Consider the following 12320-nt stretch of genomic DNA (forward strand, 5'->3'; position numbering starts at 1 on the left):
ATATCTTGTTTTCTCTTACAACTCAGAATTATTTCATTTTGTATTAACATGTTTACAATCCAGATGGGCACTGCAATTACTCTTGAGTGAGTACATTTATGAAGAAATCTGAGACGTCTTACTGATCTAAACCAAGTAAGTGATTTAGAATTTCTTCTTCTTACAGACTCACAGACTTAGAAAATGTTGCAGGGGGGTGGGAGAAGGACAGTGGGGAAGAATAGCTAGGGAGTTTGGAATGAACAAGTACACACTACTGTATTTTAAATGGATAGCCAACAAGGACCTACTGTATAGCACACAGAACTCTGCTCAATGTTATGTGGCAGCCTGAATGGGAGGGGAGTTTGGAGAGAATGGTACATGTATATGTATGGGTGAATCTCTCTGCTGTTCACCTGAAACTGTCGCAACATTGTTAATTAGGCTGCACCCCAATACAAAAAAAATATTTTTAAGTATTTCTTTCTCTTTTGTTGCCTTGTTCTCTTTCCATTTCTTGCCCCTTTTAGTCTTCACTTACCTAGAGGTGTGAACTCAAGAGGTGTTTGTACAACCTACATTTTTAGTGAATTTAACAACTATTTTCACAGTACAGAGGTGCCTCAAAAAACTAGAGTTGCCATATGATTCAGCAATCCCACTCCTGGGCATATATTCAGACAAAACTATAATTCAAAAAGATATATGCACTCATATGTTCACAGCAGCACTATTTACAATTAAAAAGCAGAGATATTACTTTGCCAACAAAGATCCATTTAGTCAAAGCTATGGTTTTTCCAGTAGTCATGTGTGGATGTGAGAGTTAGACCATAAAGAAAGCTGAGCACCAGAAAACTGATGCTTTTGAACTGTGGTGTTGGAGAAGACTCTGGAGAGTCCCTTGGATAGCAAGGAGATCAAACCTGTCCATCCTAAAGGAAATCAGTCCTGAATATTCATTGGAAGGACTGATGCTGAAGCTGAAACTCCAATACTTTGGCCACCTGATGAGAAGAACTGACTCATTGGAAAAGACCCTGGTGCTGGGAAAGATTGAAGGCTTGAGGAGAAGGGGACAACAGAGAATGAGATGGTTGGATGGCATCCCCGCCTTGATGTACATGACTTTGAGCAAGTTCCAGGAGTTGGTGATGAACAGCGATCCTAGCGTGCTGCAGTCCATGGGGTCGCAAAAAGTCAGACACGACTCAGCAACTGGACTGAACTGAACATGGCATGGCTCATAGTTTCATTGAGTTAGACAAGGCTGTGGTCCATGTGATCAGTTTGACAAGTTTTCTGTGACACTGGTTTTCATTCTGCCTGCCCTCTGACAGATAAGGATAAGAGGCTTATGGAAGCTTCCTGTTGGGAGAGACTGACTGTGGGGGAAATCAGGTCTTATTCTGGTGGGCGAGACCATGCTAGGTAAATGTTTAATCCAATTTTCTGTTGATGGGCAGGGCTATCTTCCCTCCCTGTTGTTTGACCTGAGACCAAACCAAGGTGGAGGTAGTGAAGATAATGGCCACCTCCTTCCAAAGGTCCCAGGCAGGCACTGCTGCACTCAGTGCCCCCGACCCTGCAGCAGTACACTGCCAACCCACGCCTCTGCCAGGGACTCCTGGACACTCACGGGCAAGGCTGGATCAGTCCCCTGTGGGGTCCCTGCTCCTTTCTCCCGGGTCCTGGGGTGCACCGGGTTTTGTTTGTGCCCTCCAAGAGCCTGTTTCCCCAGTCCTGTGTAAGTTCTGTAATCAAATCCCACTGGCCTCCACAGTCAGATTCCTTGGGGGTTCTCAGTTCCCTTGCCAGATCCCCAGGTTGGTAAATCTGTTGTGGGTCCTAGAACTTTCTTAAGAGTGAGAGAATTTCTTTGCTATGATTATTCTGTAGTTTGTGGTTCATCTGCTTGGGGGCTCTATGGTTGTGGTTAATGGTAACCTCCTCCAAGAGGGCTTATGCCACAGGCTGCGTGACCAGGGCTCCTGCACCCAGAGCCCCTGCCCCTGCGGCAGGCCACTGCTGACCCCCAGTCCCTCCACAGGAGACACTCAAACACAGTTCTGGCTCAGTCTACGTGGAGCCTCTGAGCCCTAGTGTGTGCAAGGTTTTGTTTGAGCCTTCCAAGCATCACTGGTGGGTATGGGATTTGATTCTAAAGCAAATTTCGCCCCTCCCACCATCTTGTTGGGGCTTCTTCTTTGCCCCTGGATGTGGGATATCTTTTTGGTGGGATCCAATATTCTCCTGTTCTTCGTTGTTCAGCACCGAGTTGTAATTTTGCAGCTCTCCCAGGAGAAAATGAGGGTACGTCCTTCTACTCTGCCATCTTGTATGGGAATCTTTGGTCAGATACCCATAACGCTGAAAGGGGTTTTCCAAGAGATTTCTTGGTGCTGGGAAAGATTGAAAGCAGGGGGAGGAAGGGACAACATTGAAAAAAAGCAATTAGATGGCATCACCAACTGAATGGATGTGAGTTTGAGCAAACACAGGTGTTGGTGACAGACAGGAAGGCCGTTTGGATAAGATTCAGCAAATCAACTGCACAACTTTCATGACCCAGGGATGGAAATGGGTCTTCCTATATTGGCATACAGACTTTTTTCCCCCTAATTACAGCCACCCTGATGGCTTAGATACTAAAGAGTCTGCTTACAATGAGGGAGAGCCAGATTCGAGCCTGGGGAAGCTTCTCCTAGGGAAGGGAATGGCTACTCACTGCAGTATTCCTGCCTGGAGAATTCCAAGACGGAGAAGCCTGGAGGGCTACAGTCCATGGGGTCGCAAATATCTTAGCACGACTGAGAGGATTCGGGACTCTATTTCATTCGACATTATAGTGAACCTTCTCTGTGTCAAATGCAGTGCCCATATATCATTATCTTCAGCTGTCAAGAAAAGCCTTATTCAAAAGAAATCAGACCCAGAGTGGCAAGGAGGAGAAAACATGGAGTCACGGGCCTGGGAACCAGGGGAGCTGGGGCGGGGAAAGACGGGAATCTCCGGGGCGGGGACTCAGCATTTATTTGCATAACCAGAACGTACTGCATGCAATAGAGTTTCAATTTACCATTTCAATTTAATGTAGATTTCTTTTTAACATAGTATTTCGAAGAATGAGTGAGAGTTCTCTCGTCCGTTTGTTCACGAAAATCTAACCTCATGATTTCAAATGATAAACACACAAAAAGCTGTTAAGTACAGAAACCCCAGGAATAAACCCTGCCTCAGAACTTTCACTCCTCAAGGTCTGTTTTTGCATACAACAATGTTGGCCTTGTTTATCTCACAAGACCTCCAAAAATTATGTGACTGGTTTATATTTCTCCTCTAAGCCTCCCTAACCGAAGGTTAAGTGTAAAACCAAAGACTCAGTTTGAGCACGACCAAGAACGAGCATAAGAATACTGCATGGTGCCTGTGCACATCCGGACAAGGGTACGCTCACTCCACAGTGAGGCTGAGGCACGACAAGGGTAAGTCCGGGTCAAGAGTTTGCCACAGATCTTTTCATGAAAGAGGAAGAAGGCTCATTCTTCAAAATGCTATGTTAAAAAGAAATCTACATTAAATTGAAATGGTGGTAAATTGAAACTCTATTGCATGCAGTACGTTCTGGTTATGCAAATGGAGTCTATTTCAGTGAGGCTGAGGCAGGACAAGGGTAAGTCTGGGTCAAGAGTTTGCAGCAGATCTTTTCACAAAAGTGGATGAAGGCAAAACATAAATGAAAAGTTAAATATACACTTTGATCAGCAATTCTCATAGGGAGTCTAAAATGACTCCCATGAACTATACACTGCATGGAATTATCCAGGCCAGAATACTGGAGTGCATAGCTATTCTCTTCTCCAGGGGATCTTCGAAACCCAGGAATCGAACCCAGGTCTCTGGCATGGAAGGTGGATTCTTTACCAGCTGAGCTACCAGGGAAGCCTGAGACCTTCTATGGATTTTTACAAATATTACATCCTGGGGTGGGAAGGCGGAGAACAGAACGAAGAAACCTACCTACATATGTTTACGAACTACCTCCATAACTTTATGAACAAAGAAAACGAACCTATATGAATAATGCAACTATGAAAGTTGACTACCACTAACTCTAGTAGTAATAACTGTGGATTGGGGGGGCAGGGGATGATGGCTCACATGGTAAACAATTCGCCTGCAATGCAGGAGGCCCGGGTTCAATCTCTGGGTAGGGAAGAATCTCTGGAGAAGGGAATGGAAACTCACTCTAGTATTCTGGCCTGGAGAATTCCACAGACGGAGGAGCCTGGCCACTTACAGTCCATAGAGTGGCTAACAGTCCCACAGGACTGAGTGACTGACACGACAGAATACAAAGCACAGCCTAGAAAACAATTACACCTGCGACAGAAACGTGGGATCACCCAAAAAGAGTTCTCCTTTTCCCAAGGTGGCTCTCTCTGAAATTCGCTCAGTCGTGTCCAACCAGAACCTGTCTGGCTCCTCTGTCCATGGGATTCTCTAGGCAAGAATACTGAAGTGGGTAACCATTCCCTTCCCCAGGAACTGAGCCTGGGTCTACCGCATTTAGGGCAAGCTCTCTAAGCCATCAGGGTAACTCTAATCAGCAAAAGAAACACAACAACCTGTTTGCCAACATCCGAGGCCTGGGTTCCCTCTGTGGGTAGCAAAAATTCTGGCTGGTTAATATGCTTGGGTAGCGAAAAATCTGTCTGGTTTATTTGCTCAGCCGTGTCCTATCAGCCATCCTGTCTTTGCTAAAATAACCGCATTGTGGTTTTATGGATATTGGGCTTCCCTTGTGTCTCAGCTGGAAAAGAATTCGCCTACAATGCTGGAAGAGCTGGGTTCGATCCCGGGGTTGGGATGATCCCCGCAAAAGGGGAAGCCTCACCACTCCAGTATTCTGGTCTGGAAAATTCCATGGACTGCACAGTACATGGGGTCGCAAAAAGTTGGACACGATTAACGGACTTCCACTTCCAACTCACCAAAGACCGAACCCGCAATGTGAAATGGCAAACACAGAAAGCTTCCAAAAATCTAAGAAATCCCCCCAAATCAGTTACTTTCCAAGTTCTACTTTTTGACACCAAAATATTGGTCTTGTTTAATCTCACAAGACCTCCAAAAATTACTGGGAAAGATAAAATTTTTTTCTTGGTTCTACTTGACTTAGTCTGCGTGGCAGTACCAGAGACTAATCTCAAGTAGAAACAAGAAAGGGAGAACAGTAACTCACTGACTCGGGGCATGTAATGCCTAGGGGAAGCACACTCCTAACACTGATGATGAGAAAAAAAAAACCGTTAAGTCCCGGTGAACAGGTTGTAGCAGATCTTTTCACGTTAGTGGACAAAGGCTTATTCTTCGAAATACTATGTTTAAAAGAAAACTACGATAAATTCAAAGAATACATTGATCATATTGTGCGCAGTGCATTCTGGTTATGCAAATGAACGCTGAGTCCCCGTCCCCGAGATTCACGCTTTTCCCCGCCCCAGCTCCAGTGAAGCCAGCTTCCCGTCCCTTGTTCCCAGGCCCTTGACGCCATGTATTCTCCTCCTCCACACTCTGAGTCTGATTTCTTTTGAATAAGGCTTTTCTTGACGGCTAAAGATCATGATGTATGGGGGCTGCATTTGACGAAGAGAAGGTTCACTATAATGTCGAATGAAATAGAGCCCCGAACCCACTCAGTCGTGCTCAGACTATTTGCGCCCCCCTGGACTGTAGCCCTCCAGGCACCTCTGTCGTGGAATTGTCCAGGCAAGAATACTGCAGTGGGTAGCCATTCCCTTCTCCAGGAGATGCTTCTCCAGGAGCGAATCTAGGTCTCCTGCTTTGTAAACGGACTCTTTACTGTCTAGGCCTTGAGGGTGACTCAAATCACTGTTTAAGAAAAAAAAAAAAAAAAAAAGACTGCCAAAATAGGAGGGCCTGGTTGCGTCCCTGGTCGTGAAAACTGTCCAGTTCGTTTGCTCAGTTCTGTCCGACCGGCTTTCCTATCCGTCACTAACTCCCAGGGCACGCTCAAACTCATGTCCACTGAGTCGGTGATGCTATCTAATCGTTTTACCCAATGTTGTCCCTTTCTCCACCTGTCTTCGATCCTTCCCGGCACCAGAAAAATCTCCTGGAAAACCAATTCACGATTATGAGAACCTTAGGGACCAAAGACCAATCAATCTTACTGACCAATCAACCTGACCTGCCCCCTGAGAAATCTGTATGCAGGTCAAGAAGCAGCATTTAGAACTGGACATGAAACAACAGATTGGTTTCAAATCGGGAAAGGAGTACATCAAGGCTGTATATTGTCACCCTGCTTATTTAACTTATATGCAGAGTACATCATGAGAAATGCTGGATTGAATGAAGTACAAGCTGGAATCAAAGTTGCTGGGAGAAATATCAATAACCTTAGATATGCAGATGACACCACACCTATGACAGAAAGGGAAGAAGAACTAAAGAGCCTCTTGATGAAAGTGAAAGAGGAGAGTGAAAAAGTTGGCTTAAAACTCAACATTCAGAAAACTAAGATCATGGCATCTGGCCCCATCACTTCATGGAAAATACAAGGGTAACCAATGGAAACAGTGATCACTGCAGATGGTGATGGCAGACATGAAATTAAAAGATACTTGCTCCTTGGAAGAAAAGCTGTGACCAACCTACACAGCATATTAAAAAGCAGAGACATTACTTTGCTAACAAAGGTCCATCTAGTCAAAGCTATGGTTTTTCCAGTGGTCATGTATGGATGTGAGAGTTGGACTATAAAGAAAGCTGAGGGCCAAAGAATTGATGCTTTTGAACTGTGGTGTTAGAGAAGACTCTGGAGAGTTCCTTGGACAGCAAGGAGATCCAGCCAGTCCGTCCTAAAGGAAATCAGTCCTGAATATTCATTGGAAGGACTGATGCTGAAGCTGAAACTCCAATACTTTGGCCACCTGATGAGAAGAACTGACTCATTGGAAAAGACCCTGATGCTGGAAAAGATTGAAGGCAGGAGAAGGGGACGACAGAGGATGAGACGGTTGGATGGCATTACCAAGTCAATGGATATGAGTTTGAGTAAACTCCGGGAGTTGGTGATGGGCAGGGAGGCCTAGTGTGCTGCAGTCCATGGGGTCGCAAACAGTCAGACACAACTGAGCGACTGAACATAAACGATGCAGAGATTAAGACGTTGAATCAGGTAAGCATTCTGGAGATTATTTAACTTTAAACTCTCATCCATCACATAAGGAAAAGACATTGGAGGAGGTGAACTTTCTAGTACACCATTCAAATTACTAGGAATGATGCAACTCAACATTTTGACACACTATATTTGAATAAAAATAAAGAAATTCTTGGCTTCTGCATCTAGTAATGGTATATTAATCGTAATGGTAATTAACAGATCATAGTCACTACAGCTAAAGTTATAATAGATACAAGCTTTAAAATAACTATGATTACTATTTTCATATAGTTTAAGAATGAGACAAGAAATTTAGGCAAAGAACTGTAAAAAATATTAACTAAAAATCTGAATAAGAGGAAAGCACTTCCGAAAGGGTGATGTGAATGCCTAAAAAAATTCAGAGGACCAACAAATGCACTGATACAAAAAAATGTCAAGTTTCTCTGAACTCTGGAAGATAACTAAAGTTTTAGAACAATCATGAAAAATGTTTATTCAAGAAAAGAGGCTCAATCTCCTTAAGATCAGCAACCTTTGTGGTGTTTGAACTTGTCCATCCTTTCTTCCCTGTTCTTTGGTAACCTTGAAAACCAACAGCCTTGCACCTACAGCACCTGTGAAAACCGGCAAACAAACCAGCACAGGATGGGCAGAATAGGTTTGGAGTTCTACAAATGCCATATTCTCAAGTGTTACTATTTGACCTGACAGCTCTCTAAAAAGCCCCATTCTCAGGGGTCTGTCTGTATTTGGCCTGATGTAGACTTCACTCTGGGTGAGCAGCCCAATGCCTAGGGCATGTGTCAAAAACAAATGGGGGTCGGACTTCCCTGGTGGTACACGGGCTAAGACTCCACACTCTCAATGCAGGGGGCCAATCCCCAGTGGGGAACTAGATCTCCCATGAGGAAACTAAGATCCAAGATTTCAAGTGACCTGGTGCAGCCAAATAAATATATATTTTTAAAAGTTATTTAAAAAACATGCAGGCTCCAGAGTTCTGCGTTTGAATCTCAGTTCTTCCACCTCTCGGCTGTGGCTCTGGACAACTCACTGACCCTGACCCTCTGCATGCCCCCACACTCTCATCTCTGAAATGGGATTGTGCAGGAGTGTGAATGAGTTTGCAAAGGAGTTACAATAGTGACTAGCACTTAGTAAGTCCTCAGGACACCCGAGTGGCAGTTACACAGGAACTTACTCTATGAATTCTAGCTCCACTTCGGGTAACCTAACAAAAGAAAAGCAGAAGCAGGGAGTCTGCATGTGCTCCACTTGCGCTGCATGTCCTGCTGGGTCGACTTGGGGGTTCACGCTGGTGGTAAGTCCAAGAGGTTGACGGACTTTTCAAACATCTCACTGAAGGTCACCAAATGTAAAAAACCACCGATAAGGATGCTAACAAATTCATTTAGACTTTCTACATCCCATAATACTGTGAATAGAAGTGTGTAAACTCCATTTTCATTACCCAGTGGTTTGTGGTGAAGATTGAAGTGGACTCAACTAGCAAAAGCACTAAGAGGCTCTGAGAATTCTGACATTCCCTCTCTCTCCACTTTCTGGATGTGGGTTTGGGTTTCTTTTCTCAAGTGACCTGGGTGGTGAAGAGATTGTCCCAAGAGCATGAGGCAATTCTGTTCATGGTGTTCCCTGCTGCTCTTTTTCTAGGAAATTCACTTGTGTTCTAAGAAGATGATTGCATTCACCTCTGCCCTCAAGCAAGTCATTGAAAAGATGAGCTAAGGCCAAAGCTTCTCCAAAACAGTTTTATAGAGATTCAGGCACATAAAAGCCTCAGAAAGTACTGAAGAGTCTTAGAAACAATCGATGGACATGCTGCCCATCTAATGTAATTCACTCCATGTGCAGGCATATTTACAGCACAACAATACCTCACCTGACTTCTTAGGCAGTGAGGAAACCTACATCCTATAATTTTCTGAAAAATTGGAGCTAGGTCCTCTGGGTGCCCAAATCTTTCATTTTAACCCTTTTATTAAAACAAAATTAAATGATTCTGAAGTGTGACCCACACTGGCTGCTTTCTTTAAAAGAAAATGGAAAATGACTTCATCCAGGGGGACATCATCTCCAGCCTCTCGCTACTAAGACTCAGCCTGAGTACGTCTTCCTCCCTTCGGGGCAGGCTCCACTTAAATCCTCCTGTGTCCCAGGTGCAGATGCCCGTAACCACACAATCCCTTAGAGAACCAGCCTCCACAGCACCATCTCTCAGACCCCGCTCCAGTCAGCCCTGGAGTCCCGTTGCTTTTATCATGTGACTGCTTCTCCATTTCTACCTGTCCTCCCACGGCCCCCATTTCCAGAGCTCACCACCCCCTCTACCTGGACTACTGGCAAAGCCACCTCTCCCCTCTGCATTAACTGATGATCCATGTGATATCTCTGCTCCTGTCACATTGTTTGAAAGTCTTTCAATGGCTTCCAGTTGCCTCAAGGATAAAGCCCAAGCTTGAGAAGAGAGCAAATGACACCCTCGGTGACACAGACTCCGAGACTCAAACTTTTCCTCTGCTGCTGCTGCTAAGTCACGTCAGTCGTGTCCGACTCTGTGAGACCCCATAGACGGCAGCCCACCAGGCTCCTCTGTCCCTGGGATTCTCCAGGCAAGGATACTGGCATGGGTTGCCATGTCCTTCTCCAATGCATGCATGCATGCTAAGTTGCTTCAGTCATGTCCAACTCTGTGCGACCCCATGGACAGCAGCCCACCAGGCTCCTCTGTCCATGGGATTCTCTAGGCAAGAATACTGGAGTGGGTTGCCATTTCCTTCTCCAACTTTTCCTCTAACTTTCTCTATGTCTGTTGATGCTCTGATTGAAATACAGTGAAAGTGAAGTCGCTCAGTCGTGTCCGACTCTTTGCGACCCCTTGGACTGTATGTAGCCCACCGGGCTCCTCTGTCCATGGGATTCTCCAGGCAAGAATACTGGAGTGAATTGCCATTTCGGAGCCTCCAGGCCTTGCTCCTCCTGTTTCCTGGACCTGGAACACCATTCCTGCTCCTCTTGGCCTCCTCTCCCTTTAGGATACAGCTGAGGCTCATGTCCCTTCTTTCAGAAAGTCCTCCTCCTTCCCTGCCCATGCTTGTTGATTGAGATGGACACTCCTCCTTAGAGGTCCCATGGTGCCCTGTGCCTATGAAAGGGTCAAAGACCATGCTTAATTTAATCACATGGTGATACAGTTCCAGAGAAGAGCAAGAATAGATAAGAAGGCCTTCTTAAATGAACAATGCAAAGTAGTAGAGGAAAACAAGAGAATGGGAAAGACTAGACATCTCTTCAAGAAAATTGGAGATATCAAGGGAACATTTCATGCAGGAATGGGCACTATAAAGGACAAAAACGGTAAGGAACTAACAGAAGCAGAAGAGATTAACAAGAGCTGGCAAGAATACACAGAAGAATTGTACAAAAAGGGTCTTAACTGTCCAGATACCCACAATAGTGTGGTCAGTCACCTAAGAGCCAGATATCTTGGAGTATGAAATCAAGTAGGCCTTAGGAAGCATAACTATGAATAAAGCTAGTGGAGGTGATGGGATTCCAGCTGAGCTAGTTAAAATACTAAAAGGGAATGCTGTTAAAGTGCTGCAACAATATGTCAACAAATTTGGAAAGCTGAGCAGTGGCCACAGGACTGGCCACAGTTTTCAGGAGTGGCCACAGTTTTCATTCCAATTGCAAAGAAGGGCAATGCCAAAGAATGTTCAAACTACTGTATAATTGTGCTTATTTCACGTGCTAGTAAGGTTATGCTCAAAATCCTTCAAGCTAGGCTTCAGCAGTATTTGAACTGAGAATTCCAGATGTACCAGTTGGATTCAGAAAAGGTAGAGGAACCAGAGATCAAATCGCCAACATCCATTGGATCATAGAGAAAGCAAGGGAATTCTAGAAAAACATCTGCTTCTTTGACTATGCTAAAGCCTTTAACTGTGTGGATCACAACAAACTGGAAAATTCTTGAAGAGATGGGAATACCAAGACCACCTTACCTGTCTCTTAAGAAACCAGGTCAAGAAGCAACAATGAGAACTGTACATGGAACAATGAACTGGTTTGAAATTGGGAAAGGAGTATGATGCTATACATTGTCACTCTGCTTATTTAATAACTTATATGCAGAGTACGTCATGCAAAATACCAGGTTGGATGAATCACAAGCTGGAAATCAAGACTGCTGGGAGAAATATAAAAAACCTCAGATAGGAGATGATACCACTCTAATGGCAGAAAGTGAAGAACTAAAGAGCCTCTTTATGAGGGTGCCACGTAGCCACTAGAAATAAGACCTCAAATTTTCTAACTTAAAAAACTACATATACACACTTACAAAACTGAGGTTTAAGGTTAATATTGTATGTATTTTCTTGGGCTCCCAAATTACTGTGGATGGTGACTGCAGCCATGAAATTAAAAGACACTTGCTCCTTGGAAGAAAAGCAATGACAAACCTAAACAGTGTATTAAAAAGCAGAGATATCACTTTGCTGACCAAAGGCCATATTGTCAAAGCTATGTTTTTTCCAGTAGTCATGTATGGACGTGAGAGTTGGACCAGAAAGAAGACTGAGCACTGAAGAATGGATGCTTTGTAATTGTGGTGTTGGAGAAGACTCTTGAGAGTCCCTTGGACAGCAAGGAGATCAAACCAGTCAATCCTAGAGGAAATCAGTCCTGAATATTCATCGGAAGGATGGATGCTGAAGCTCCAATACTTTGGCCACCTGGTGTAAAGAGCCAACTCATTGGGAAAGACCCTGATGCTGGGAAAGATTGAAGGCAGGAGGAGAAAGGGACAACAGAGGATGACATGGTTGGATAGCATCACCAACTCAATAGACATGAGTTTGAGGAAACTCCGGGAGATGGTAAAGGGCAGGGAAGCCTGGCGTGCTGCAGTCCATGGGGTCACAGAGTCGGACACAACTTAGTGACTGAACAACAACTCACATTTTCGTCTCTCTGCTTTCTCTCTAGTGGCCTCTCACCAAGGTCTTCTACGGACATGTTATTAGTTGCCTCCTAATTCTCATGACATTCTGGATGGCAGCTTCTAATCTGTGGTAGCCTGGTGAATTGGATGTCCAGGCTGATAGGAATTGTAGAT

The sequence above is a fragment of the Cervus elaphus genome, chromosome X (assembly GCF_910594005.1).
Source record: "Cervus elaphus chromosome X, mCerEla1.1, whole genome shotgun sequence".
In the NCBI taxonomy this organism is placed as follows: Eukaryota; Metazoa; Chordata; class Mammalia; order Artiodactyla; family Cervidae; genus Cervus; species Cervus elaphus.